At 46.6% G+C, this 25,160-nt stretch overlaps 1 long non-coding RNA gene across 1 annotated transcript in view; it reads left to right on the top strand.

Moving 5' to 3' along the window:
• The window catches only part of LOC144766896 (uncharacterized), a 35,054-nt gene extending 10,117 nt beyond the window's left edge, over positions 1–24,937 (top strand). The window contains exon 3 of the long non-coding RNA XR_013597970.1: positions 24,848–24,937. This is a non-coding gene — a long non-coding RNA (uncharacterized LOC144766896). The remainder of the gene's footprint in view (positions 1–24,847) is intronic.
• Positions 24,938–25,160: the final 223 nt, after the last annotated feature.

A 25,160-nucleotide genomic window follows, 5' to 3' on the forward strand; every position in this document is an offset into this window, starting at 1 on the left:
AGGTGCTGTTTGACCTTTATGAATGATTCCCGTTTCTACTGAACCATTGTGGTATAAACATGAAAAGTCATTACTGTACAGTTTTCCATCTGCCAGGGACCCTTGTCGCGGCCCAGTTGTAGTATATTATCTCTATCATAGTAATTGAACATTGACGCCGCCACCGGGTGAGGACGAACGCCGGAAGGAGGTTGATGCCCAGCAACCCTGTTCGCCTTCCCCACTGAGAACATTGATGTTTTGCCCCCTAGCACTCAATGGGTTAACCAGATAAACAGTTCTATACTTGGTCCTTCAACATGTTCAAGAAGACCCACCATTATTGCAACATTAACGTTCCTGCGCCTCAATCGGTTTAAGACGCAACTGCTGGATTTCCACTTTCAGTTTTGAAACCTGGTTTTGAGCCTCAGCTAGAGACAGTCTCAACATGGCAGGCTGTGACTCTGCAGTGTCTACTCTGACCCACAATTCCATATAGTCTTTGAATAGAAAGCCCATATCTACAACCAGGGTATCAATCTTTGTGCCTAGAGAGGAGTTAATATCCGCTCTTCCTGTAAAAGTTTTGCGAATTTCTCGGAGTGCTCCTGCGTTTTTCTCTCCACTGCAGTGACAAGGGGTTCCAGTGAAATCGGGGTCAGATGGGTGGTCGATTGATTGACCCCACTCCCCTATTTTGATGGTCTTTGGTTTCCCCATACTGGCGCCCCTCGTGCAAGCATTGTGCAGTGGGGGATGCCCTTTAAGATCAACTATTCAACTCTGCCTGCGTCCCCACACTGGGCAAAAATCTGCGCTGTAGCGAGTGTCAAAGTAATGGGTGTGTGGTCAGCGTCACACCACTCTCCCACACAGCAAACCAGGTCCAGTGGCCCCACCAATTGAGTAGTTGCAGGCCCACGAGCAGCTGTAGATTTGGTGTGGCATCGCCTGTTTAGTCCAAGGCCTGCGAAGGCTCCCCCGGATCCAGCGTGCCCACGGTGCCACCCACAAGACAGATGTAACCCCTGCAGAGGTTGGGGCGATCGTCCATCTCACCGCTTGCGACCCCTCATTGCAAAGTAGCCCTCCAGGCAGGGAAGCTGCCACGGTTACTTGTCCCCTTGGAAGCTACAGATCCTGTGAACTGTAATTTGCCTGCTCGGAGGCCCGAGGAGGTGCCTTCATCTCCAGCGTCCAAGCAGCACCATCCACTCTTCAGTTCAAACCCACGGGGAGGGGGTTGGTGAGCAGGTCACCGCCATGCCTTGCTCCCCGCACCACGCTGCCAGGCCCCCGTGACAACCAATGGTCTGGTCAGCTGCTCACAGTTTCGTGCGACTGTGCGTTCTCTGTGCCTTTCCTCTCCACCTGTGTCTTCGGTTTTAGAGACAACGGATCCCTAGGAACCTCGGGAGGGGGAAGGGTAGGGGGGTCACCAGAGCCCCCTCCAGCGAGCAGCCTCCACACAGTATCGATTCAGCCTCTGCGTCCAGTTCGTCTCCACCCAAGCTGGGGAGGACCGGCCAACGCCACACTGGTACGCAGCCATCACAAATGAGGGCTCCTGGGGCTGGCTACTGCAGGATGTCCACCCCAGGCAGCTTTGGGCGTGTGTCCTACCAGGTCAGGTTGCAGGTAATGGTTGAAGTTACTCTGGGCAGGGCTTAGGTGACAGGGGTTCTGTTCTAAGTGTGTCATTTTTTTGTTTGCTTATAATTTAGGTCTATTTATGGGAGAAATTAATTATGGCAGAGAAAGCGGCTGCTGTGAGGAAAGCATTAAAGGTTTGTGCGAAGCATGAAGGGAAGACTTAATCCAACCCGGCGTGCTTTCATAAGCCTGGGTTGGTATGGAGCGGCCAAAACGAGCTGCTGCCAGTGGGGTCGCAGCAGCAGTGCTGGCGTGTTTGTCGCCATAGAATTCAGAAAAAATATTGCATGCTCGTTGTCAAGGGGAGGAGAAAGTGAGCCATTTTCAAACTTAGTCTGAAAGAAGTGTCACATAAAACGGTGGTGCCTTGTGTGGAAAAGACTCCACCTTCAATAAAATGCTGTATGAAAGGTGACATTTTTGTGAACACTGTCCAGTCACCTGTAGGGGAAACTGCTCAAAGGGAGGAGGTCAAAGATGTAGGCTGTAACAAAAAGATTAATGAAGAAAATATTGTATTTACCCAGGGTGAAAAGGTTTTGCTGGGCTGTGAGGAGCCAGGTAGGGAGTTTTCAGGCAGTTTGGGGGGGACATAAGAAGCCCTTGCAAGCAGGAAACTGGATTTGGGTACCTGGAGAGGCTGATATAGAACAGGAGGGTGCAAGTCCAGAAGAACTCAGGACCACAGTCTCTGCAGGTTTTGATGGCTTGCGGAACAGCAAAGGAAGAATACTGCATGGAAATACCAGATGCAGTGATAATTTGCCGGCTGGGCATAGAGGGTCCTGGATGGAATGACACGAAGAGAGGGAGAGGTTTGGCACAACCATTCCGACATCGAGGGAAAAGAAGATTGCTCTGCCAAAGTCCAAACGGTGTATTGGAAGCATTTTGATGGGGTTGTGGGGGTTAGTTAATGCCCAGGTGTGAGTTATGTACATGTGGATGATCAGTGGGAATAATGTGAGTTGGATTATGATGAATAAATTGATGAATTGGAAGAGGGGGAGATACCTAGTTGGAACAGATATAAAGATTGTAAGAAAGCTAAGTGGGCGGAACGGGGGGGAGGTTCTAATATTTTTCCCAAGAGTCATGTGTTACAGGAAAGGGAGACCTTTGAGGATTCACTGGACAGATGGGGCCTGAAGGGAGCACAATTAAGAGGCAGTTGAAAGGGGGCATCACCAGAATCATCTAGCGCATTGATAATAGGCGAGAGTCAGTGGTGAAATAACTGGGGAGCTAATAAAGTACATTGCAAAAGAGTCAAGTTATCAGGGCTTAGTGGTAGTGGATAAAAGTGTAGGTACAGAACCAAGTAATGAGGAGTCGGCATCAGCAGGTAAGAAAGATCAAGAGAATAACACAAAAGATGACGCAAAAGAAAAGCGGGTAAATGATGGGATCTCAGTCGGGTTTCGAAAAAGACAAAAAATCTAAATAAGAGGGGGGAAAGAGTAAATCTGATGGCTTGAAATGTTTGCCTTACATGGGATTATCCATACCGTTGTGGGCTCATCTGAGCAATGCAACTAAAGATAACATTTGGAGGGGTGATTTTGTGCATGTGTACAAGTTACTGTATAGAGAGATACAATCGAAAGAAGAGTCTAGAGAAGAAGCCTGGGAGTTACCAAAAAACTGAAGGTTCCAACAACAATAATCACATGAAAATCAGTATTTTTAATATTCGCTAGTGTTTATTGTGAGAAGTTCCCTGATCGAGCAGTGTCTATATTCAAGTATATTGAAACCATTCATAAGGCCCACATGAAATATGGGTTATTTTGCATGGTTACATTATGACGAAGAGATTTTGGCTTGACAGGTGCTCATTCCTGATAAACCCTGGGGGGAAGTGGACAAAGATTTATGGGTGCAATGGATTTTTCCTCAAAGACTCCCTCCCGCCCTCCGGCACACAGCAAGTGGCTTAGCAGTTCCTCCCTGGCCCTTTCTTGGCAGGGGGTGGGGTGTTGACATGTAATAGAGGCCAAAATCCCTATTCTGGATATAGTCCATAGAATCCCTCTGTCAGGTCTGCCGTGGTTGCTCCTCAGGATTGGATCGATGCTATAAAGGGGCCCACCTCTAGATCGTCCCAAGTCCGCCTGACAATTGTCACAGACTGTTAAGGAGATCAAGCGGGGGAAAATAGAGGTGTCCGGAGGGGAACAGCTGGGCAACTGGGACCTCAACCTGCAATTACAGAAGCAAGGGTAAGTGCAATGACAACCCTAAAAGTGAAGACCTGCTAAGGAATATATCACATGGTACCTCACCTGTATATCCTACAGGCATGCGTGAACGAAGGGAGAATCTACAGGGCTGCTTCTAAATCCCCTGGTATGAGCTACTAGAAGACATAAGACAGAGAACATTAGATAACCCCCATGTTCCCTCCCATCATGTGACCGGAATCTTGAAAAACAGCTTTGATATCAAGACACCTACCCAGCTTTGAGATATAGAAGACCCAAAACAATTGCCCAAACTACAAACGAAAGGTGATCACATCCCTTCGCGGTCCGTACTCAACAAAAGGCTCCTCCTCCTAGGAATTGTATGATACTAATGTTCACTGGGTAAATCAGGAAGAGTCAACCCCAGTTATGATGCATACAATCCCTATTCGTTAGGTGTTGAAAGAAAAAAGGAACAAAGTATGCCCAGCTTAAAGTATAAGCAAAGCGTCTCTACAGATCCTTCTCTGTAAGCGCTAATGAGTGATATAGTGCAATGACTAGTCTCGCGGCACCCAAGCCCAGGTGTCCTGCAAAACTCGGATCAAAATGCTCACTGACGGTCCTACAGAGGACAAGTACACCAACACTTGGTTCCACCAGAGAGATTCTAACACCACGCTTGTTTTGTTGGAAAAAACCTGATACTCCGTAGACAGGTCCAAACGGGCGCTTCCTAAGCCCCACCAGAGTAATCACAGGGATCACAGGCACAGACTTCAGGGGATCTTTCCGTTGTAGGCGCTTCCTAAGCCCCACCAGGGTAATCCAAATAAACAAGTAAAGCATGCTGTAACACAGCGCTAGTAGCGGGCGCTACTAAACCCCACCTCAGGAATCCGATTACCGGACAAAGCGAACAAACGCTTTCCGCCGCCGAAATTCAAAGAACCTTCCCAAAGGAGACAGGATACACAGCCAGAGATTCTCCTAGCCAAACAGGAATAATCGGCAGCGCGCCCCGTTTGAGACGCTGTATTATCCACTCCAGTCGCACAGCGTCATAGGAACGCGCAGCCGCAAAGGATCATGGGATATGTAGTTTTCCCCAACCTATTCAGTTCCAAAGAGCAGGCAGTGATTTACCAGCGGCCGGGGCAATCGTGACAGTACACCCCCCCTCACGACATTCACTGACTGCCACCAGGCTTCCCAGGATGAGACATGTGGAATCTCCGTACCAGTCGAGGAGCATGAACAGCACCAACCGGCTCCCAAGAGTCCTCCTCCGGCCCGTATCCCTTCCAAGACACCAGGTACTGGAGTTTCCCTCCCACCCTACGAGCGTCCAGAATTTGCCGCACCTCGTACTCCACCTCCCGCTCAACCCTCACAGGTGCAGGTGCCACAGGGCCCGGACCCCGAGCAGGTTTGATCAGCGAGACATGGAACACCGGGTGTATGCGGAAGTGTGAGGGGAGTTTCAATTTCACCGCCACCGGGTTGACATGGCGCATTACCTGGTACGGACCAATGAACCTTGGGTTGAATACGCTGTACTTCCTGAAACGAATGTTCCGAGTGGACAGCCACACCCAATCCCCCTGCTTGTACCCAGGACAATGCCTTCGGTGTCTATCAGCCTGGGATTTGTATCTCAGTTTCGCTTTTTCAAGATTCCGTTTAGCATGCAATACCATCTTCCTCAACTGCACTAATCTGGATTGCAACTGCGGAATAGGAGCATCAGTGACTGGTACACTCAAGGGGGCGAATCTGGGGTGAAACCCATATGTACAGAAAAACGGGGTATGCAAAGTAGAGGAATGAACTGCGTCATTATATGCCACCTCAGCAGACCACAACCATTCCACCCACGCCTCAGTAGTGGTATCAACAAAACACCGCAGGTATTGCTTGAGGGTCTGGTTCAACCTTTCGGTCTGCCCATCCGTTTGTGGATGGAAGCTGGTGGACAAAGAAGAGGCAATGCCTAATCGGTCACACCAGACCCTCCAGAATTTTGCGGTGAATTGTGCTCCCCTATCGGAAACGATAACCTTGGGAAGGCCATGCAACCGAATCACATGTACTAGCAGGGTATGGGCTAATTGGCTAGCTGAGGGAACCCCTTTACAGGCGATGAAGTGGCCCATCTTTGTTAAGTAGTCCACAACGACTATGATAGCCGTCATCCCTTGGTCTTTAGGGAGACCCACCACGAAATCTACAGAGAAGCTCTCCCAAGGGCTCACATGAGTGGGCATGGTTTGTAACAGCCCCTGTGCTGGTCGATGATCGCTTTTAGCTTGCGAACAGACGTCACATCGCTGAACCCAAGCATACACATCCGGTCTGATTGTTGGCCACCAATAGGATCGTAGCAGTTTTTCCAAAGTTTTCTTCCCTCCAGTGTGTCCGGCACATGGCAGAGTGTGGCACCATTGAAAGACTTGTTGCCTTAAGGCGAGCGTGGGGAGAAGTAGCTGGGACCCCTTCCTCGGCAATCCTTGCCGTATTCTCCATTCCGGGTGTAGACGGATCCATGCTTTCCAAGCAAAGGTCTGGATACCTCTCTTGACCTTGCGGAGAAACTCATCCGTGTGGATCACCCCTACCACTTGTCGAGGTTCTATGATGCTGGTCTCTGGGGACGCCGTCAATTCTGGATGACTTTCTTGCCGCGTGAGAGCATCGGCTTTCCGATTGTCACAACCCGGACGGTAAGTAACCATGAAACGGAATTCCGAAAAGAAGAGCATCCATCTTAGTTACTAAACAAGAAGAATCCTACTACCTGTGTAAAAGGGAGAAACAGGGGGGGAGCACACAGTGTTGTGTAAAATACCCCTCACACACCAACAGGCCCCTTGGTGTCATGCTTCATCATCGGGGTCTTCGCACCCCGATGATGAAGCATCATATTTTGTAACACACACATAATAAGACACACACCCAGGTATAGAAAAGAAGCCAGCGGTCCACCCACAATGGAAGATGAACATGGCCTCACCTTTGCTGAGGACGAGATTGATAGGATTCTAGCAGACAGCAACCTTTTTGAGGGCTTGTGTAATCAGGATACAGGCCCACAAACCAATGATTGGAATGAACTGCTGAACCTCAGGCGCAACCAAATAAAAGCAGCACTGCATGGGCTATTCATGACCCAATACCTGCGTAACAAAATGGCACCTCCAGGCCTGATTGTTAAGAACGAACCACTGATTTTTCAACAAGATTTGATTTTCAAGAAAGAGTGGTCATTAATCTCTTGGCACTGTTCAAGAGATTGGTTGGTCCTTATAATCAAAACAGCTGCCAGGATTACACAGGAACTCAAAATCGAAATAAATAAAATTGAGGTCCAATTGAAAACATACATGTCACCGGAAGACCTGAAAACCAGACTCGAGGAACTTAATCAACAAATGACCGACTTCGAGTTCAACCTAAAACAGAGCAAAACCAACAAATTGACAAAAGATGTGGCGAAGTTCACTCCGGAGAGTGCATACCCTTACACCAAAGCGGACTATGTCCCAAAAAACAACTACAGCGACGCTGACGGCGATACTTCAGACACAGGCTCGTCAGGTTCCAATTCAAGTGGAAACAAAGGCAACAGACAACGTAGAGGAGGGTGGCGACAGAGACGCCAACAGTTCCCCAGACAAAGAGGTTGGCGAGGATATCAACCACCAAATCATTTCCAACAATTCATGGGTCCACCGCAATTCACCCCCTTCCAGTTTGGACCAGTGTGGAACCAGGAATACAATGATGGCTACTATGGGCAACAACAACAACCCTATGGAGGGCAACAACAGCCTTTTTTAGGGGCACGCCAGAACACACGGGGGAGGAACCGGAAAGGGAACAATGTGATGTGGGAGGACCAGGAGCAGCCCGATGCTCGAACAACACGAAGCATGACGGGATCACTACCCAATCAACCAACAACCAGCAAGAGGGGGACCTAGTGGTAAACCTCACACCCATCACGTTAACAGTGATGCAGAAGAAAGTCCTGAACAAGGGACTAGGGTATGTACCCACCCAGAAACCTGATGTTTTCAAACTTAACATGGAACTCCATGACTTCTTTAGGAAACTAAAACTGCAGGCTTTCTTCAAAGACAAACCTTTACCAGAAGAAAAGACAGATACGGGCCTGAGGCTGAAATCTACCTTCACCCCTCCAGACTCAGGCATCCCCGTAGAAATACTAACTTTTGAAAAGGCAGTAACCACAGAAGTCAATAAACTGGATACGCACGGGAGAAAGATCTTCCACAATACCAGTGGAGAAGAACAACAAGCCCTACGAGATCTAACTGCCAACCGGGAGCTTGTTATAAAACCTGCTGATAAAGGGGGAGCAATAGTATTGCAAACCCTTGAGAAATATGATGAAGAATGCCAACGTCTCCTGTCGGACGAACGGAACTACAAAGTTTTGGAAAGTGATCCAACAGAACGACTTAGAACAAGGATTGGAGGTATGGTGGAGGAAGGACTAGCCCATGACTGGATTAGTAAAAAGGAAGCTGACTTCCTGCAACAACCCACCCCTAGGATACCATACTTTTATTGTATCCCCAAGATACATAAGGACATCGACAACCCACCCGGAAGACCAATAGTCTCTGGAATTGGGTCTATCCTGGAACCTCTTTCGAAATTCTCAGACGCCTTCCTTAGACCGATGGTACAAGCAACGAAAACGTACCTGAAGGATACCAAATCGGTCCTACAACTGTTAGAAACCACAACTTTTGATCCAACCACACAGCTCTTGGTAAGTCTCGACGTGGAGAGCCTGTATACAAGTCTGCCCCACGAAGAGACACTGGAGATCATTGAAGAGGTACTCTTCAGCCACACTTGGAAATACCAGACACCAAGAAACCTGGTCCTAGAGTGTATCACCATGGCCCTGAAAGAGAATTTTTTTCAGTACAAGGAGACACTATATCTACAATCCCATGGAACGAGTATGGGAAGTACTTTTGCCCCAAGCTTAGCAGGACTATACGTCTACCACTTAGAGGAACAGAAGATCCTACATGAAAGCAACCCCTACCGTTTACAGATTGGCACCTGGAAACGGTACATTGATGACATTTTTATCATCTGGAACGGCGATGTCAACAGCGCCTTGAATTTTGTAACCTGGCTCAATAACCAGAATGAATATCTAAAATTCACAAGTACCGTCTCAAACACATCGATGGTCTTCCTAGATCTGAACATTTACAGCGAGGACGGGAGGCTGAAAAGCACCACCCACTTCAAACCGACGTCCAGGAATTGCCTACTACGCTATGATAGCTTCCATCCCAGACACCTAAGGGAGAATCTGCCCTATGGGCAATTCCTGAGACTGCGGAGAAACTGCACAGAACTGAGTGAATTCACCCAACAAGCGAAAGACTTGAGAACTAAACTCATACAGAGGCAGTATCCCACCAGAACCATCGAGAAAGCGATGAAGCGTGCAAGAAACAATCACAGGGAGGCACTCATACAAGAAAACCCCCATGAAAAAGAAACAAATAAAAGACCAATCTGCGTGACAACCTACTCGACCATATCAAACCAAGTGTCAAAGGTCATTGATAAGCATTGGGGTATCCTGAACTGTGGAGATCTGAGCTTTGAGAAACCGATGCATGCACATCGGAGGGGAAAAAACATAAAGGACATCGTGGTCCACACCAGACCACAGGAAAGCAAGACAGCTAGACAAAATGTTACTGGCATACAGGGTCACTTCCCATGTGGCGATTGCAGCTGTTGCCACCAAACCCAGAAGAGTAAAAATCTAACCTTCAGAAATGGCACGAGATGGGAACAACGCCAATTCTCAAACTGCAATACAAAGAACGTGATCTACTTAATAACCTGCCCATGTGGACTAGAGTATGTGGGCATGACCACCCGTCCCGTCAAGATCAGGATAGGGGAACACAAAAGCAACATACGCTGCAAGAAAACAACAACCAAGATGGCAGCACATTTCCTGACGTACCAGCACTGCATCAACGATCTACGGTGGACCGTAATCGAAAGATTACCGTCAGAGACAGGCCTGTTCCAAAAGGAACAACGCTGGGTGTTCCGTCTGGCAACTCATGTCACGGGACTCAATGATGACATACCATGGAGCCAAATCTCCAGATAACCCACAAAAAGAAGGACCAGTTATTGGACACCTACAAACCCCCCCGCCCCCATTGATTGATCATAGTTAAGTCATTGGGTCACCACATGTAGCACTCTCTGTATCATTATTATAAATTATAAATTTTGAAACGCACAGAATGCTTATAAATTACAAGCAGACACGGTTTTCTGCTATTTGAAACCAATGTTTTCAATCATCTGCCATAATTAGTGACCAGTTGCACCAGGAGTAAGGATACACTTCAGGCTGAATGATCACAATCTTTCTCAGTGACCAGCGCCGGTTTACAACTCCAGCGCGCACACTCAGTCAACATCCGGCCAATGCGCATGCGCTAGAGAGTCCCGGAGTACCAGACATTGCGCATGCGCAACATCCGGTCCGTGCGCATGCGCTAGAGAACACCGCAGTACCAGCAAATGCGCATGCGCGAAGGGAAGAGAATTACACGGCAGAGGCATCACTTGGGCTACTGATCAGCGCGAGCCACGGGGCAGCCAGTAAGTGGACAACAAACGGAAAGTCCTTATTTGGACTTACCAGAACCCGGTAATGAACGAATAAGAGAGCTGTACATGCTACATGTGACCCGACCACATACGTGGAGGGGGAGGGCCGCACAGGTATCGCCCGTACATGGTCATTTACCGTTCCCGCCTATTAACCAATAAGAACACGCCTTAACCCCTTATTTATACCACCTAGGTCATCCGCAATCCATTCACGGCGGAGCAGCACAAGGTGGTAGAAGGAGGCCAATATAGGCGGATTTCGTGAGTATTTCTCTAAAACAAAAACCGGGCCTCAGTAGGAGCTGAAAAGTGAGTAAAAACGACAACACTGAAATCCACTCCTCTATTCTTATAGATTGTGGATCCACCTACCTACCTTGATGCCAGAGTTTTGCTCATGAGGTAATAGCCAACCAAGATCACAAGTATGTTCACAAAACATGAAACCAAAAAATCCTAAGTGTGTCTTATGTGTTACATGTTGTATGTCATTTTTTTTTTTTTTTTTTTTTTTTCTTTACAGGTTTAATGAACTGTTTGGGGCTCCAGGTGACTGCACCTGTCTGAGCCAACCATAGATGGTAACCAAACCTAATGTTTTTTTCTTTTTTCAGGACATGTAAATACATGTACCAGATAACCGCTGTAGGCACATTATAGCCACCTTTAATGAGTGTAATCATTTTATAAATGAATGGAAACCCATTTTCTTTAGAAAAACGTGAGTAGGGTTGGGAGTTGTGCCCCGTCCTGAAGAAGGTACACCCGTACCGAAACATGTCGACGCACACCAGAGGTTCTGTCCCTAATTAAGACAGAATACCTCGTCCCTTTGCACATTTTTAACAGCACCAGCTAGGGGTATTTAATAAAAATCTTTTTACTTCACCCACTAGCCAGGTACTTTTTAACTTATCACTACACCTCCCACTCACATCCAAAACCCTCCACTTGCACTCAACACACACCACACATAGTCTGATTTGTCAACGCTCCCGCGTAGTCGTAGGTCGAAGCGTGCCGCATCCCTTCAGCGGGGTGCGAAGACCCCGATGATGAAGCATGACACCAAGGGGCCTGTTGGTGTGTGAGGGGTATTTTACACAACACTGTGTGCTCCCCCCCTGTTTCTCCCTTTTACACAGGTAGTAGGATTCTTCTTGTTTAGTTACTAGTGCCCGTGGAGTAGGAATCCTACTTTATACTCTACCTCCCCTCTTTGTTAAGTATCATCCATCTTAGTTGTCTGGGGGTGAGGTGTCTGGCTGCTCGCATAAACTGTAGATTACGGTGGTCGGTGTATACAGTGATTTGGTGTGAAGCGCCCATTAGCCAATGCCTCCATTCCATGAAGGCGTCTTTAATTGCGAGCAGTTCCTTCTTAGCGATGGTATAGTTGCGTTCTGCTGGATTTAACTTGCGCGACATGAAGGCGATGGGGTGGAGATGGCCGGTACTCTCATTCCTTTGCGAGAGAACTGCTCCCACCGCTAGTTCTGACGCGTCAGCCTCTACCACGAAGGGGAGGTCCGGGTCGGCATGGACCAGTATCGGTGCCGACGTGAACGCGGTTTTCAACCGATCAAAAGCGTTCTGTTCTTCCTTCCCCCATACAAAGGGGGTGTTCTTCCGAGTCAGTTTTGTGAGCGGTGTTACCAAATCAGAAAAGTGCAAAACGAACCTCCGATAGAAGTTCGCGAATCCAAGGAGTTTTTGGATGTCTTTCACAGAAGTGGGTCTTGGCCACTCCACAATGGCCCGTACTTTCCTTTCGGCCATTATCTGCCCCGATGGAGTGAGCATGACTCCCAGGAATTCCACCGTGGTGACGTGAAACTCACATTTTGTTAGCTTGCAGTACAGTTGATTTTGTTTTAAGGCCTCCAGTACCTGACTCACATGTTTGATATGTTCTGGTTCATCATTCGAGTATATTAAAATGTCATCTATGTAGACTACTACAAAGATATCCAAGTAGTCTCTCAGTACCTCGTTAAGGAAAAACTGGAAGGAGGCAGGGGCGTTGCATAGCCCAAAGGGCATAACCAGGTACTCAAAAAGCCCGTACCTTGTTTTAAACGCGGTTTTCCATTCATCGCCTGCACGTATGCGCACCAAATGATAGGCTCCCCTCAGGTCCAATTTCGTATAGATCCTGGCTGATCTTACTTGCTCCAACAACACCGGTATCAATGGGAGAGGGTATTGATTCTTTGTTGTTATGGCGTTTAACGCCCTGTAGTCAATACAACAGCGCAATTCCCCATTGGCCTTTGGAATAAAGAAAAGCGGGGAGGCTGCTGGAGATCTTGATGGTCGGATGAATCCCAAGGCAAGGAGATTATCCAAATATTCCCGAAGATGTTTGGTTTCAGGTTGTGACAACGCATAGATTCGACCACAAGGAACCACTGACCCTGGTATTAAGTCAATGCGGCAGTCATAATCTCTATGCGGAGGAAGGACTTCTGCTTTCACTTTACTGAATACCTCCTCATACTCCTGGTAACATCGAGGAAGCTCTACCTCTTTTTCAGCGGCTGTAGAGATCATATGAGTAACCGCAAGTATCCTGGAAGGTCGAGGAGACTCCTGGAGGCAGTGGTCTGTGCAATAAGAGGAGGAGAATACCAAAGACTGTTCATTCCATTTTATGGTAGGTTCATGCTTCTTCAGCCACGGGAGTCCCAATATTATTCCATAGGTAGGGGCTTGGATGAGGTTAAATGAAAGCTGCTCCACATGATAACCCCCATACCACATCTCGTACTCCGGGGTGTGCTGGGTGATAGGACCAGATTCCAACACATGACCGTCTACTGCAAATACGTCTTCGGAGACAGATTTATCTACCGGAGTTACTCCCAACTTCCTTGCTTCAGTCAAGTCCATAAAGCAACCTGTGGCTCCCGAATCTACCATGGCACGGACCTGCTTAGGGTGTTGGTCGATCCATAATTCTATGTCCACGAAGAACAGATGGTTTCCCTCGATGTCCTCCTCTGTTATTGAAGGGATAAAATGTACACTTGAGTCCCTCCCTTCCTTTGGACTCAAGCGTTTGAGTTTTCCGACCCTTTGTCCACTGTGGATACTACTCCTTGTCCTGCACGATAGCGTCCTCCCTTTGGTTTCACAGGACATTCTCGCAGAAAGTGTCCTTTTTTCCCACAGTACAGACACAGCCCGAATTTGCGACGATGTTCTCTTTCACTCGCTGTGAGGGATGCTCTCACCACCCCAATGTCCATGGGTTCAGGTTTAGCCTCGGCTTTCTCCCCACCGGTTGGTTTCTCCCCGAACAACAAAGGCCTGTCCTTTCTTCCCGTCTCTCCTTTTCTCTCTCTCAACCGGTGGTCCAAACGTAAGGCCAAATCTATTCGGGCCGCACATGTGGTAGGCTGGGGTTCAACTTGTGCTATGACGTCTTTTAGGTTGTCTGTGAGCCCTTGGTAGAACAGAACCAACTGTTTGGATTCAGGCCAATCGGTTTCAGCAATTAACCTCCTGAAATGGTTTAGATATGTCACTATATCGGAATTACCTTGCTTAAGGACAAGCAACTCCTTATCTGCGGAAAAGGTTTCCGCTCTCCTGTCGAATGTTTTCTCAAATTCGGCACGAAACAAGTCCCAATCGTACAGGATCCCGTCGTTATTCCGGACAATAGGGACCGCCCACTGAGCTGCCTCTCCACCCAAATAGGAAATCAGAAAGGAAACCCGTGATTGGTTGGTAAGAAAACATTTAGGCTTACAGGTGAAATGCAACATCACCTGGGTCATGAACACCTGCACCTTCTTTCTATCTCCCATAAACCTTTCCGGGGGAGCTAAGGGTACAGGGGAGGGCATTTCAACCACCACTGATGCAGGCTGAGGGGCAGGGTTTCCTGCATCAAACGGATTCCGCTGCATGGCATCCATCCGTGCCTGCAACGCTGCGGTATCCTGGCGGGAGGCGGCTAGTTCCGCCTGTACTAAGCCTAATGCGGTCAGTACCTCATCCAAGGAGGCCATCCTTTATGTCAACCCAACCGGGAGGAGCAAATACTCTTGGGCCGATTATTCTGTCAGGTCTGCCGTGGTTGCTCCTCAGGATTGGATCGATGCTATAAAGGGGCCCACCTCTAGATCGTCCCAAGTCCGCCTGACAATTGTCACAGACTGTTAAGGAGATCAAGCGGGGGAAAATAGAGGTGTCCGGAGGGGAACAGCTGGGCAACTGGGACCTCAACCTGCAATTACAGAAGCAAGGGTAAGTGCAATGACAACCCTAAAAGTGAAGACCTGCTAAGGAATATATCACATGGTACCTCACCTGTATATCCTACAGGCATGCGTGAACGAAGGGAGAATCTACAGGGCTGCTTCTAAATCCCCTGGTATGAGCTACTAGAAGACATAAGACAGAGAACATTAGATAACCCCCATGTTCCCTCCCATCATGTGACCGGAATCTTGAAAAACAGCTTTGATATCAAGACACCTACCCAGCTTTGAGATATAGAAGACCCAAAACAATTGCCCAAACTACAAACGAAAGGTGATCACATCCCTTCGCGGTCCCTACTCAACAAAAGGCTCCTCCTCCTAGGAATTGTATGATACTAATGTTCACTGGGTAAATCAGGAAGAGTCAACCCCAGTTATGATGCATACAATCCCTATTCGTTAGGTGTTGAAAGAAAAAAGGAACAAAGTATGCCCAGCTTAAAGTATAAGCAAAGCGTCTCTACAGATCCTTCTCTGTAAGCGCTAATGAGTGATATAGTGCAATGACTAGTCTCGCGGCACCCAAGCCCAGGTGTCCTGCAAAACTCGGATCAAAATGCTCACTGACGGTCCTACAGAGGACAAGTACACCAACACTTGGTTCCACCAGAGAGATTCTAACACCACGCTTGTTTTGTTGGAAAAAACCTGATACTCCGTAGACAGGTCCAAACGGGCGCTTCCTAAGCCCCACCAGAGTAATCCCAGGGATCACAGGCACAGACTTCAGGGGATCTTTCCGTTGTAGGCGCTTCCTAAGCCCCACAAGGGTAATCCAAATAAACAAGTAAAGCACGCTGTAACACAGCGCTAGTAGCGGGCGCTACTAAACCCCACCTCAGGAATCCGATTACCGGACAAAGCGAACAAACGCTTTCCGCCGCCGAAATTCAAAGAACCTTCCCAAAGGAGACAGGATACACAGCCAGAGACTCTCCTAGCCAAACAGGAATAATCGGCAGCGCGCCCCGTTTGAGACGCTGTATTATCCACTCCAGTCGCACAGCGTCATAGGAACGCACAGCCGCAAAGGATCATGGGATATGTAGTTTTCCCCAACCTATTCAGTTCCAAAGAGCAGGCAGTGATTTACCAGCGGCCGGGGGAATCGTGACACCCTGCAAGTACAAGCACAAATGTTCAAAATGTGGGGGAAAACATGCAATCCTTCAATGATTTGGGGACCACAGAAGCTGAGGAGGTAGTGGCCAAGGCAGAGGTAGAGGTGGATCCTTTCTGCCTGGCTACAAGGGATTTCATGCCAATTAATTTCAAACATTTGAGTTACTGGCTGAAATTTTACCCTAACAGGGAGGATGCAACAAGGTTGGAATGGGGTTTAAAGAAGGTTTTATACTTGGTTATCAAGGTTCTAGGGCACGTAGGTTTGCTGACAATTTAAAGTCCACAAAAGAGCATCCTCCTATTGTGAGGCAGAAATTGGTCAAAGAAGTTGAAGAAGGAAGGATGGCAGGTCCGTTTACTTCCTGGCCTTTACCTGACCTGATGATTTCCCCTCTAGGGATAATACCTAAAAAGCAGTGGGGTAGTTTCGCATGATTCATCATCTTTCATGGCGTCAGTGAATGACTTGATAGCAAGAGGTGATACTGCAGTGCAGTTTGCGTCAGTGGCTGTAGCCGTTGCATTGATCAGAGATGTAGGCCCAGGAGCTGAGATATTTAGTACATTTCTGCAGTGGTGTTTTGCTTACAGAACAGGTCACAAATCCATCACTCATTATTTGGATGACTTTTTGTTTGTAGGTGCAGCAGGTACCCAGGATTGTCTGAGAGCACTCCATCATTTTGAGATTATGGCACATGAGTTAGGAGTACCTTTGGCTCATGAAAAACAGAAGGTCCTAACACATGTCTGTTTTTTCTGGGCATTGAATTGGATACGGTCAGGATGGAAGTGAGATTGTCTGCTGTGAAAGTTCAGGAAATTGTTAAATAGCTCGAAGATGCAAAGTTGTCTCCCAAATTACGATTGAAAAAAATTCAAGGCCTGCTAGGGCATTTGAACTTCCATTGTCGTGTGATGAGGGCTGGAAGAACTTTCTGTTGGCAGGTAGGTTTTGCTATGTCTGTAGCCACTTTGCCACATCACAGGATCATAATTTCAGCATAATAAGTGCCGATTTTGAGGTATGGTTAATGTTTTTGAAAGCTTTCAATGGTTTTACCATGTGGTCTTTAGATTTGTATTGTGTGTGAATGGTACAGATTTTCTCAGATGCCGCGGGTTCTAATGGTTTTAGCTAAACTGGGAAGGCAGATGGTGCGCAGAACAATGGCCGGGAAAATAGGTCAATGAACGGAAGAGCATTGCCTTTTTTGATTTTTCCCGCTGTTAGTGGCCTTGTCAGTGTGGGGTTCAAAACTGGCCAGCAAAACTGTCTTATTTAACATTGACAATAAGACTGTTGTGGATTTGGTTAATGGACAAAAAGCCAAAGATAAACATCTTCTAAAGCTATTGCAGAGATTTATGATGGGTTGCTTGTTGTACAATATTGATTTCAGAGTCAAACATGTCCCAAGTGTGAATAATATGGCAGACGCATTGTCTCTTTCGCATTGGCAGAGATTATGTGGTTTGACGCCAGGAGCAGTTTTACAGAAAACACAGGTGCCACAAGAGGTATGGAAACTAGCGTATTGAGAATGCTTGAGATGGTGGAGAAGTCGCTGGCAGTGAGTACCAGGACAGCTTATAGAAGAGCTTGGGAAGAATTTCTGGGGATTGGTGCATCCTGTAGGTCTCAAAAGGAACAAAGATTATGGCTGCGCAGAGAGGACGTTGCTCCGTTTCATTATGCATAATATTGAAAAGAATTTTTCAGCTACCACAATTGCTGGAAAGTTAGCTGGTTTGAGTTTTTATGGGAAGTTCTTCTGGGCCTGTGATTCTTCGGCTGGGGAGGCGTATATTACAAGGTGCGGCCAAAGAAAAGAAAAGAGGTCAGTTTATTAGGGATCCGGTGTCTATGAAAATCTTGCTTCCTATGATCAGGAGCCTTCCTCTCATATGTTTTCCTGTTTTGGAGCAGTTGCTATTTAGGTTATGCATGGGTTGGTTATTTTTGGAGCATTTAGGATATTGGAATTATTAGGTAGAGGCCATTTAGGCAGGTTGAAAGTTGAAGATGTATCCACCTCAGGGTAAACAATTCAAAAATTTTGGACTGGTATTAGACGGATCAAACAGGTAAAGGCACATAAGTAACACTTAATAAAATTAGTGGCATACGATTTCCTTTATTTTTTTTTATTATTGAGAATATGCTGGTACAACCACAAAATCCAATACATACATAATTCACTATCATATGGTGATGCAATCTACCCAAGAAGTATGAAACAAAGGAAAAAAGAAAACACCAAAAAGAATAGAGACTTAAACTTTTTAGGATATTGTACGATATACAAAAAAGATAATAGAAATTATATGGTAGTTCATTGTATGATCGGCCAATCTGAAAAGCCCCATTTATACCTTCCTACATATCATATTTACAATATTTAGCCTCAGTTTTGAGATTAATTTTGGCTTATAAATTAGGGTAAATCTGTCCTTCCCTCCACTTTTTTAACGGGGTCCTCATCTTTAAACCCATCTCGCGTACCTTTCGTCCCTTACCCTCATACAGGGAGGATTCAATATTGTGTATGCCAAGGAGTCTCGTCAGCCATACTAGCATAGATGGTGGGCATGTATCTTTCCAGCCCGCAGATATAAGAATCCTTAAAACAGAAATGCATAAGAACACAAAATCTTCCACCTCTTTCCGTAGCTTCAGCCTACTATCACAACCCAGTATCATTAGTGTGGAGGATATTCCCACTTTCTGAGCTAGTAGTTCTTCCCAAAATATCTCAATTTCTCTGAAGACTGGCTTAAGCTTTTCGCAATCGTGAAACATACGCAATAGGTCAGCTGGTCCTTGCATGCACCTAGGACATTTATTGTCATCCCTTTTGCCCCACTTAAACAGTTTATCTGGTGTGTAATCTAGATTAAAAAGCGTTTTATAGTGCTGAGCCCTTAGATTGGAGGACCGGAGTATTTTTTTGTCTAGGTACAATGCCTTGTCTAGATCCACATCCGGGTTATCCAATTTCTGCGCCCAAGAGGCCTCCTATTTCTCAATATCATCTTGTAGCTCATTCATCAAAATCCCATAAATTATTCTAATCCTGCTACCTCCCCTTAAAAGAAAATCCAATAGACTGCTTCTAACCCCCAGTAAGATACGGTGTTTCACAGCCTTTACTGTCTGGGATACCTGTAGATATTTGAACCTCTGATTATCCTCTATGCCAAATTTCTGTTGGATTCTCTCAAAAGTGAGAACCGAGTCATCCTGCATAATGTCTCCTATGGTTCTAATACCTGATTGTTCCAATTGTCTCCTCATACAGTCCCTACTGATTTGTGGGAAAGTCCCAGATTGCCACAACGGTGAAAAGTGATTCATTTTAGGAATTACACACACCTTTTGTATCGATTTCCAGACCTCCCATGCACTACATATAAACTTGTATCTAGTTTTCCTGTAGTAGCGCCGCTCTGTTTTCCTCAGTAATAGCCCATACACTTCCCTACCTAACAATAATTCATGTATTGACGGTGGGCTTTGGTTCTTTAAGGGTATATCGGCCCCTTCAGTAGATGATTCAAACAATATCGCCATCTGGGAGATCAAGCATGCCCAATGATAATGTCTGAGATTAGGAATTCCGAGCCCACCCTGTTCCTGAGGTAATGACATCAATTTCATACCCCTTTTAGTCTTGCCATATTGCCACAAAAAATTCATAAATATTGTTTCCATTGATTTCAACATGACTTCCTCGATAAAAAACGGTATTGCTCGGAGGATATACAGGATTTTTGGGAACATCGTCATTTTTAAGACATTTGCTCTACCTAGAAGGGACAAGTGTAATACATCAATTCTTTTAAGATCAGCAGCAATTGTTTTTAACAGTGGTGCAAGATTGTCTCCTGTAATTGACTCAATAGCTGTATTTATTGTAACCCCAAGATAAACTGCCGACTCGACATATCTAGCATCTGGCTTGACTATATTGTTGGTACAAATTATCTGGGTTTTGCCCTCATTCAATCGGTATCCTGACTTTACGCCCAGCCCCCCCCCCCGTGATCTCAACAATTGCCCGCATTGCCGACACTGGTTCAGGGGTGATTACCGCTAGATCATCCGCATAGGCCAGGAGTTTCGTGTCAAACCATTAGTGGTTATCGGCTTGATATCCCTACATGCGAATAACTTCCGAATCAGTAGGTCTATGTACAGTGCAAAAAATATGGGTGAGCAGGGACACCCCTGGCGTGTCCCCCTTGTGATGGTTATCTTCTCCAAACTCTCACCCATTAGCTGTACCCTGGCCGTTGGATTGCTATACATAGCTTTAAGAGCCTTTACTATCTTTGGTCCGAACCCACTCCGGGCCAGCACTCCCCAGAGATATTCCCATCTTACACGATCGAACGCCTTTTCGGCGTCGAGGAGGATCATAGCCATCTGTCCCCCCGTGGCAGCATGGATATCAAACAGAGTGATGGCACGTCTTATGTGATCAGTTCTGCGACCTGGAATGAATCCATGCTGCCAAGGGGAGACAAGATCGCCCACGACCCTCCCTAGTCTCTTGGCCAAGATCTTAGCATAGACCTTCGTGTCCGCATTTATCAAAGATATCTGCCTGTAGGACCCCGGATTTTCCTTGGGTTTCCCCTTTTTGTGGAATACGACGATGTTAGTCTCTTTCCACGTATCCGGGATACGATCAGTATATATTATTCCATTAAATAGGTCTAAGAGTATTGGGGCTAATTCATTTGAAAGATTTTCATATAACTCCAGGGGTATGCTGTCTGGCCCTGCCGCCTTACAATTAGCCAGTTCTTGTAATGCCTCACACACCTCCTTCATGGACACATTGTGCTCTAAGAGTTCCTTATCAACTTCATTGAGTTTCGGGCCTCTCTTCCTCTACTCCACCAGATCCCTCTAACACCCCCTCTTCCTGATAGAGCTTCTGATAAAAAAAATGTAAATACTTTCAGTATGTCTGATGGTTCCCCATATTCACACCCATTCTCCTGTATGCTGACTATTGTGTTTTTATTAGCTCGTTGTCTGATTTGTAGCGCCAAAGCTCTCCCTGCTTGCTCTCCTGTTTCATACAGATTGCACCTATTGGTGCGATATTCACTAGCAGCCTTTTTTGCCATACTTTTATTGATCTCTGCCTTCGGTCCCAAGCTCCTCCTCAGCAGCTGACAAGAGCCCCAGCATCCTATCATTCTCGAACCTTTCCTGTTTCCTCATATGGGCAACATAGCTCACTGTTTCCCCTCTCAGGGCGGCCTTAAAGGCGTCCCACACATAATTTCTCGATGTACTGTATCGGTTCAGATCAAAAAGTGCCACGTCCAGTGCCTTATATGCTCCATGTACCAATTATCCCCTAATAGCTTTCTATCAAAAGTCCATTTAAATTGCTTAGTCGTCGTCAATCCCCTATCATAGCTCAATATGAGAGGGCTATGGTCAGAGATCACTTTAGGTAGTTTACTTATACTGACTTTCCTCATCTCAGGCAGGGATATTAGAAAATAGTCCACTTTTGTGTACCTTTGAAAGGGACATGAAAAATAAGTGAACCCTGAATTATTAGGTTTCTTATTTCCCCATACGTCTCCTAACCCATGTGAACTGATCAGGGAACTCAGCGCTTTAAACACCCTGGGTTTTCGGCCTGTATATGGAGCTTTACTGACGAGATCGGCCGAGATATTTAGATCCCCACAAATAACGATGGGAGTAGGCCAGTTGGTTAATTCACTCTCTAGTGTGTTAAAGACCTCGGGATCGTCCTGGTTGGAGCCATAGATCCCGCAGATAGTGACCCAACATGAGAGTTCTGCTAGTGCCCATCTACCAAGTGAATCAGCCTTTTCCCGTTTAATACCCCCTAGTGAGGTTTTGCCAAGGATTGCTACACCTCTAATTGTCGAAGTCTGGGTGGAACAGGCCAGGATCTCGAACCCTTTAATATTCAGCCAATGTCTTTTACCCCATGGTAGATGTCTCCTGTAAACATAGGATATCTAGCCTCGTTGTCCTTACAAACTGTGTTAACCTTTGCCTTTTATTCCAGTTGTTTAACCCCCCGACATTAAGGGTACATATATTAAGCTTGGCCATTATTCATTCTGATTTTACCAGTTTGATTATATATTATCATCGTTGTGTATGCAAACTTAAAGCATCTCGAGTTGAAACAAATAATCAGGACATAGTACCATATATTCTCATTTTTTAGTGACTTCCCCCCCCCCACACCCTGCTCTTTTCCCCTCCCACCCTCTCACCCCCCCCCCACCTCTCCGCACCCCCTGAGAGCGCTCAGACCTCAGTCTGTGCATGTGATGGATAGAGCAGTGGTAGACTGGATCATATTATAACACGTAAAGTTAACCCATAAATCGTTCAGTTGAATAGAGTGCACCAATAATTAAATAACCACCATGAAGTCTTCACCCCACCATTTTGCCAGCTTATCTTAGAGCTAACCTACAACTAAACCTAGCATGCTTCTGACAGAGAGAAAGAAAGAATTTACTAAAACACCCTCATAGAGTCCCCAGGAAGTCTTTGGCTTTGATTTCCGAAGAGAAGTATCGGGTCCGGCCATCATGTATCACTTTTAACTATGCTGGATTGATAAGATACACCTGAGCTCTCTTCTCCAAAAATGGACTAATCAGTTGCCTTAGCCTCCATCGCCTTTCCACCGTTGCATGGCAATAGTCAGGACGTACGAAAAAAGAGATCTCCCCGCTTGATACTTTGGACTCCGGTCTGGCCTTCTCTGCAATAGTCTGACGAAGTAAAAAATTGCCTAAAAAGATCAAGATAGCCCGGGGCTTTAAATCCCCCCTTCCAGTGTCACGAATTTTGAATGGAGTGCGATGCGCTCTTTGAACCTCAACAGCCCAATTCCACCCAGACATCTCAGGGAAGGCAGAGTTAAACAACTCGATAATGAAAGTCCTAGCATCTGACCCTTCTGCCCCTTCCTGGATACCTAGGACTCTGAGATTGTTCCTCCTCTGCCTGTTCTCAAAGTCCTCGAGCTTCCATTGGATGTCGCTGATTTGGGCGTTATGAGCTTCTGCTTGCTGAGATGCATTGTACGCTTCTGCCTCCATTGAAACAATCCTTTCTTCCAGGTTAGTCACTCTTTCACTAGTAAGGGAACAGGCTTTAGAGAGCTTCCTCACCACCCCCTGCATTTTTCTCATAGCTGCCTGTGCCTTCCTGCTGTCCTGGCGCTTCTCCTCCCTATGGGAGAGGATAGCCTGATGTATAACATCCAACGTGGCTGTGGATGTAGAGGGAGGAGTATCCGATGGAATCTTTCCAGCAAGAGGTGTGCCTGCGAAATAGTCCCATTTTAGGCTCTTTCTACTGCCTTTTCCTGTGTTTGCCAGAGAGTCTAGTTTCTTAGTAGTACTTGGGGGGGTCTGTATCGCTCCCTTCCGGGTCTGAATCCAGTTCACTATTCCCTGGGGATGAGCTCAAATCATCAGACCATTCTGCCCCTTCAGAAACTGACAAAAAGCAATCACTAGGATAATTTTCTTTATCTGGATCTGGATCTGTGTTAGTTCCTGGAGGAAATATCAGCCCTGCCGTTATTAACCTGGTCTTTTCCTCCACCAGCTTATGAGGTGTCTTTATTTCTGTAATTGCCAACACATCCAGGGCTACCATGTCCTTAGTAATTGTAGCAATTGTGAGAATACTTCCACCCCCTGCTACATTATTGCCACCCGAGATAGCTCCCCCTGGGGTTTCTCCTGAATCACCATTGTCTCTTGACACCGGGAGCACCGCTTCGCGTGCTTCAGGTTTGTTTTTCGACGTACTGCCACTAGCTACCTCTTTCCCTTCTAGTGGGGAATCCAATTCAGCCAGCGGTCTCGATCCTGAGGCCTGTTTACTGTTATCTATGGGGAGGACTGTACTGTCTGCCTTGCATAGGCTATCAGTTGCTGCTCTCTCGTTACAGGCAGACTTAGACTGGCCAGATTGGTCTCTCCCCCGCCTGAGCAAGTCCGCTACAGTCTGTTCGTTCGTCCGATTTTTCAGCATGGCCCCCCCCTTGCCTTTTCTCACCGGATCAGAGAGTGATTACCGACGTGCCTCTGCTGACATCCGCTCGGCTGTGACTTCTCCCCGCATTTTGCGCGTTGCAGCAGCCGCTGCCTCCGCCGCCTTTGATCCGGCGTTTGTAACTTGCTTTGGAGCCATTCCCGAGCCTGCCAAGGATGTCAGTAGGTAGGTGAGTCGATCCCTGACTTCCCGCTCCGCTATCCTCGAGCAGACAGCCCACAGCCTGTACTGCAGGCCTCGACTGCATGCGGGTTTGGCACTTTCCTTCTTCTTCTTCTTCGTTTTTCCCCTTGCCGTTTTTTTGTTATCTTAAAAAAACAGGCCGGATTCGTTGCTGTGTTTATCCGCGTTATCCCGATGTTATCCACTTGACAGAGCATACATCATAAATCCGTCATAATCTCTGTGGGTCCGGGATACAAGAGAGACAAGACCCAGTCTGACCAGCGCTCCTTACGACCTTACTACTTGGTTGCCATCGTGCCTCAGGTTTTTCGTGCATACTATTTCCAGTGAGTTCTTGGCCAGATTTCCAGGCAGCAGGGGGAGCAAATGCAGGACTTGTTTTCAAACACCAAAATGGTGCATGTCTCCTAGCTTCACTGGTGCTTGGGGTGAGGAGGAAAGTTCTTTTTCACATTGGGGAAGATCCTTTCCGTTTTGGTACTCATTCTTTCAGAATTGATGCTGTATCTGAAGCAACGAGATTGGGTTTTTCCATCAGTGATTTTAAACGATTAGGATGCTGTTCCTCTGATTGTTGCTTGCGATACATTAGGGACATTGAGGATGCTTAGCCTTTATGTGCTTCTGAATTCTTGTTTCTCTTTCAGGTGTTTGGATAATCGAACACACTTTTATTAAGTGGGCAGCGAAGCAAGCCGGAAAGTGGCGCCTTTTGGAAGAAATTTGGGATTCTGCAGTGACAAAATCAAGATTGATTGGGGGGGGGGGGGATTAGGAAATGGGGAAAGCTGTTACCGTGGTTATCTAATTTGGTTTCTGTTAGAATGTGCCCAGATGTTTTGCTTTTTCATTTGGGTGAAAATGACGTACTTCAGTTATCTGGTTTGGGTTTGATTAAAAAATATGATGAGGGATTTAGAAACTGTGTTAAATTTTGGACTAGGACAAAGAGGTTATTAA

The sequence above is a fragment of the Lissotriton helveticus genome, chromosome 7 (genome assembly GCF_964261635.1).
Source record: "Lissotriton helveticus chromosome 7, aLisHel1.1, whole genome shotgun sequence".
Taxonomy (NCBI): Eukaryota; Metazoa; Chordata; class Amphibia; order Caudata; family Salamandridae; genus Lissotriton; species Lissotriton helveticus.